Source organism: Arachis duranensis, chromosome 2 (genome assembly GCF_000817695.3).
Source record: "Arachis duranensis cultivar V14167 chromosome 2, aradu.V14167.gnm2.J7QH, whole genome shotgun sequence".
Lineage (NCBI taxonomy): Eukaryota > Viridiplantae > Streptophyta > Magnoliopsida > Fabales > Fabaceae > Arachis > Arachis duranensis.
Genome location: NC_029773.3, coordinates 70733418 through 70739302, shown reverse-complemented (window position 1 = coordinate 70739302; position 5885 = coordinate 70733418). Strand labels below are relative to the sequence as shown.

At 40.4% G+C, this 5885-nt stretch overlaps 1 long non-coding RNA gene across 1 annotated transcript in view; it reads right to left on the bottom strand.

The window, feature by feature from the left end:
• Window positions 1-2633, bottom strand: part of LOC110277879 (uncharacterized) — a 3696-nt gene extending 1063 nt beyond the window's left edge. Inside the window, exons 1-3 of the long non-coding RNA XR_008006110.1 lie at window positions 1848-2633; window positions 1643-1773; window positions 1416-1530 (exon numbers count right to left, since the gene is read on the bottom strand). This is a non-coding gene — a long non-coding RNA (uncharacterized LOC110277879). The remainder of the gene's footprint in view (window positions 1-1415; window positions 1531-1642; window positions 1774-1847) is intronic.
• Between the last annotated feature and the right edge of the window lie 3252 nt (window positions 2634-5885).

Here is a 5885-nt window from a genome sequence, read left to right as displayed (position 1 = left end):
CCATAAATCACTTTTTCTCAAATCGTTTCACTTTGAAACCGAGTTTCAACTCTTTTCAGCCTTAGCTTTAGAAATCTCGTTTCTCAAATCATCTCAGGCTCATAAGCCAAATTTACTCAGGGTGAGTTCCCTTTTTAAAACAAAGTCACTCTCGGCATTCTCTTTCCAAAACTTCCAAAACCATGGCAAGTTAAGGATTTATTTCAAAGCATTCAAAATCACCCATCCAACAGTGGGATTTTATAACAAAAGTTTTCCGGTAGAGTCCCAAGTCTTTAGGGTAGAATAACATAACTCATTTCGCCAAATTCATTTAAAATCATTAAAAGCTTGGCTTTCCGATTTGAGTAATAAAATAGAATCTAAGCCAAACCGAGTCACATAATCATTTACTTCTTTCAAAGCCATTTCCTTTACTTAGGCAAAACCAACTTCAACCCCCATAATAAATTCTAAAGCATTTCAACTGTTCCAAATTGTTTTAGTCTTGCAAGAATTCAGAATTCAAAGAGTACCTAAAATCTTTCCCAAAACATTTCAAAATGAAACTTGTCAATAGACATTCAGGTTCTTTCAAAGTCATTGAAACTCCTCTAATTGAAACCCTGAAGTCAATTTCAAAGGCATTGCACTTGTCACATTTAAAACAGCTTTAAAACAAAAGTTTCATCTAAATAGCTTTCTCCTGAAAGAGGTACAATGCCTTTCTTAAGAAGCAAGACTAAATCACAATTTTCTCTTTAATAATTCATTTCAAAAGCATGAATCATCCTTTTCTTGATAATTCAAATAAAATAGTAGAAGTCTTTAACTCATAATTTTTCCAAACAATATTTCAATAAAGTCCCGGATTCTATAGAAATTTCGGCAGCACCTCCCCTAAAACTTGGACTTTGCCACCCGGTTCGGGTTCCAACTAAACCGTTCCTCATTCCTTTTCAACAACACAAAACCAGAAATCAATTCAAAGCATGCTAAATCCAACAATTGCCTCAGTGGAGTATCTCAAGGATACTATTTCAAAATTAACTCAATATCAATCGATATAACTCATTTCCAAAGTTTTAAAGAAACGGTTCAAATAACAAATCATTTGTCCAAAACCAAATCAATTAAAATAAACCAGGCTGAATTCAGAAGTGCATTCGACTTTTCACATCATTGAAATAATTGACTCAATTCAAACCAATCCTCAACGGTTTAAACTCAGATTTCAAATCTTTAAAGAATCAACTTCAAAACATTATATTTTACAAAGCCGCACAACAACTCAGCCAAACCAACATCCATAATCATTCAAGTCAATCAAATAATACATAAGGCAGATACAATCACCAAATACACAATATCTCACATCAGTATCCATATGTAATAATTCCAATACACAAAACATAGTTTTTGGAAAGCGCCCCTACCTCAAAACGCAATTCCAAAACCCAAACGTCTCACAGAGTCCTTTCCACCTCAATTCAAAATCACCGGCAACTAAAACCTCAGCTCCCAGCCACTTTCGCAATAACCATCGCAACACTAATCACAATATACAACAATCAGGACTCGACCCCACGTTATCAAAACTCATATTCATTAACTGAACACAACAGAACACTAACGCGAGGCTTTTTGAAACATAATTTATTACCGAAATAATACAATGAGGCAGCTACGATTTTTGAACCGGCCCCGACAACAGCTCCGGCGGCGGCCAGAATCTCCGGTGGATCAACGGAAGAGTTCTCCGGCGACGGCAGCGAGGTTCTCCAGCGTTGGTAACTGAAACCCACATATAGAGGCGATAAAGCTTCCGAAATCTTAAACGAACGAAAACCAACTTAAAAACCCCTTACCGGCAACGGAACTCGGTGGCAGCCGAGGTGTTCCTGGCGGTAGAGGCTCAACCGGGAGCTTTGGCGGGGGTCCCGGAAGTCACGAAACCACTCTCAGTGGCCAGAAGCATGAGGGCGCAGCTCCCTTCTCCAGCAGCGACACCCGTGGCGGTGGCTGGTGAAGCAGCTCACAACGCAAGTAGCAGCGATGGCCTGAACCTCCTTCTTTCCTTCAGACCAGATCGGGCGGATCTCTAGCGGTGGCGGCGGTAGACCGGAGCAGCAGAACAGAGGGAATGATGACCGTTCAGACAGCAGCGACGGCACACGACGGTGCGTGACGGCAGCTGCGGTGGCGGAGCAGGACGGTGCGAGAACGGGCTTCGTCCTTCTCCTTCCAGGCTCGTCCTCCTGACAGCAGCGACGATTAGGATTCGGCGGCGGTGGCTCCCTCAACGGCGACGAGGCTCAACCCGTCAAGCAGCAGCGGCGCGGAACTCAGCCTCCCCTTTCAAGTTGACGGTGACGCGCGAGGCTCCTCCTCCACTGACTCTTGCGCGGGTCTTCCTTCCTCCCTAAACGGCGTCGATGGTGCCCTCCCTTCTCAGTGACAGGGACGGCGGCGGTGGCGAGGCAGGCTGGATGGCGATGGTGACGGGATGGTGGCGGCAAAGCCCAGCATGCTGGCGCGACTATCTTCCCCCTTGCGTCTCTGATTTCCATTTCTGAGCTCCTTTCCCATTCTGTGTGTGTGTGGCCATTGGGGTGAGAGTGGAGAAACAGGGTAGGGGGTGCGGCTGAGGGTTAGGATGAAAGGGTAGAGTGTTGGGTGAAAATTAGGGTTAGGGGCATTTTAGTAATTTCACTTAAAATTGGGAGTAATATAGTAATTGAAACCCAAATTAAATCCAACACTATTTGTACATAGAAAGTACTATTTTCTCATCAATTTCACAAATTATTTTCAATAAAATGCCCAAATCCAAAAATTAGAAATAATATACTTAATTTCTTCATTTTCCAAAATAGCAGTAATAATATTTAAAATATTACTTATCTAATCCAAATCATATAAAATCCTTATTATTTCATAACTATCAACTTTATACTTTAAATATAGAAAATAATCCAATAATTTTAAAAATGGATAATAATCATAACTTATCTCAAATCCAATAAATCAAAACTTGCCTTAATTATCTATAATAAAATAATCTCTGAAATTAAGGCTATAAATAACTGTAGGATTTGAGACTTGCTCATAATAAGACTTTTCAAAAGTTCTGGGTCTTACACAAAGGGGCAACTATTCCCAAGAACATAGACACATTCAACAAATGCAAGGATTGAACAGAGAAAAACTATTTTTTAGATGACAAAAACACAAAGGACACCAAAATTAAAACATGCAATTAGACTCAATGAGAAACTAACAATTAATAAAGAAAAATAATATTTTTGAAGAAATTTTTTTTTGAAAAGAAAGTAAAAGACTCTAAACCAAAAAGACAAATTTTTCCTAATCTAAGTAACAAAATAAACCGTCAGTTGTTCAAACTCGAACAATCCCCGGCAACGGCACCAAAAATTTGGTGCACGAAAATTACAATCACACTTTGTAATTCCGCACAACTAACCAGCAAGTGCACTGGGTCGTCCAAGTAATACCTTACGTGAGTAAGGATCGATCCCACGGAGATTGCCGGCTTGAAGCAAGCTATGGTTATCTTATTATTCTTAGTCAGGATATCAATAGTGGTTCTTAGTTTTAATTGCGAAGAGTAAAAGAGCATGAATTCAATAATACTTGTTATGCAGTAATGGAGAACAGGTTGAGGTTTTAGAGATGCTCTGTCTCTAAAGTTTTGCTTTCCTACTGTCTTCCTCTTCACGCACGCAGGTCTCCTTCCATGGCGAGCTGTATGTTGGTGGATCACCATTGTCAATGGCTACCAGCCATCCTCTCAGTGAAAAGGGTCCATGTACATGGCTAATCATCTGTTGGTTCTCACTAATGTTGGAATAGGATCCATTGATCCTTTTGCATACTGTCACTGCGCCCAGCATTCATGAGTTTGAAGCTCGTCACAGTCATCCCTTTCCGGATCCTACTCGAAATACTACAGACAAGGTTTAGACTTTCCAGATCTTAGAGATGCTGCCAATTATTTCTAGCTTATACCGCGAAGACTCTGATCTCAATGAATTGAAGGCTCTGTTGTCAGGAGAGGCAATCAAACGCATGGAATAGGAACCCAAGAGATATACATTCAATCTAAGGTAGAACGGAAGTGGTTGTCAGTCATGCCTTCATAGATTGAAAATGGTTATGAGTGTCACGGATCATCACATTCATCATGTTGAAGTGCAAATAAATATCTTAGAATAAAAACAAGCGTGATTGAATAGAAAACAGAAATAATTACATTAATCCATCGAGACACAGCAGAGCTCTCACCCCCAACCATGGGGGTTTAGAGACTCATGCCGTCAAAGATACAAATTTAGATGTAAAATGTGATGAGGTACAAAATAAATCTCTAAAAGTAGTTTTTTATACTCAACTAGTAACCTAGGTTTTCAAAAAATGAGTAAACTAAGATAGATAGTGCAGAAATCCACTTCTGAGGCCCATTTAGTGTGTGTTGGGGCTGAGCATTTAAGCTTTCATGTGTAGAGGCCTTCTGTGGAGTGGAACGCCAGTTTGTAAGTTGTTTCTGGCGTTTAACTCTAGCTTGCAACTTGTTTCTGGCGTTTAACGCCAGAATAGGGCAGAAAGGTGGCGTTGAACGCCAGTTTGCGTCATCTAAACACGGGCAAAGTATAAACTATTATATATTGCTGGAAAGCCCAGGATGTCTACATTCCAACGCAATTGAGAGCGCACCGTTTGGATTTTTGTAGCTCAAAAATTCTATTTCGAGTGCAGAGAGGTCAGAATCCAACAGCATCAGTAGTTCTTTATCACCTCTGAATCAGATTTTTGCTCAGGTCCCTCAATTTCAGCCAGAAAATACCTGAAATCACAAAAAAACACACAAACTCATAGCAAAGTCCAGAAATATGATTTTTGCATAAAAACTAATAAAAATATACTAAAAAGTAGCTAGATCTTACTAAAAACTATATGAAAATACCCCAAAAAAGCGTATAAAATATCCGCTCATCAGAGTCCACAACCAAACTCTAAGTTTGGTGTTGAGAGGCCACAACCATGCTCTGATTATATGTGAGGCTCCATGAGAGCCCACTGTCAAACTATTGACATTAAAGAAGCACTTATTGTGAGGCAACCCAATTTTTATTTATCTATGTTATTTTATGTTTTCTTTAGGTTGATGATCATGTGGAGTCACAAAAACAACTGCAAAAATAAAAACAAATTCAAAAACAGCATTAAAATAGCACACCCTCTAAATGGCAGTAAGAGTAGCAGAATGGGCGTTAAACGCCCAGCCTGGCATCATTCTGGGCATTTAACGCCAGAAATGGACACCAGACTGGCATTTAACGCCAGAACAGAGCACCAACTTGGTGTTAAACGCCAGAAAAGGTATAAAAGCTGGCGTTCAACGCCAAAAACAAGCAGCAGTCTGGCGTTAAACGCTAGAATTGCACTCTAAGGGTGTTTTGCACGCCTAAATGGAGCAGGGATGAGAAATCCTTGACCCCTCAGGATCTGTGGATCCCACAGGATCCCCACCTCTCTCTCTCCCCCTCAACATCTCTATAACACTCTACCCAAAACACCACTCACCTATCAAATCTTATCCTCTTTCCTATATTCTCTTCACCAATCACCTCCATATCTCTTCCCCAAAAACCCCACCTACCTCACTTTTCAAATTCAAACACTTTACTCTCTCCTACCCCCTTGGCCGAACCTATCTCTCCATCCATCTCCTCCATTTTCTTTTTCTTTCCCTTCTTTCGTTCTTCTTTTGCTCGGGGACGAGCAAACCTTTTAAGTTTGGTGTGGTAAAAGCATTGCTTTTTGTTTTTTCATAACCATTTACGGCACCTAAGGCCGAAGAAACCTCTAGAAAGAGCAAAGGAAAG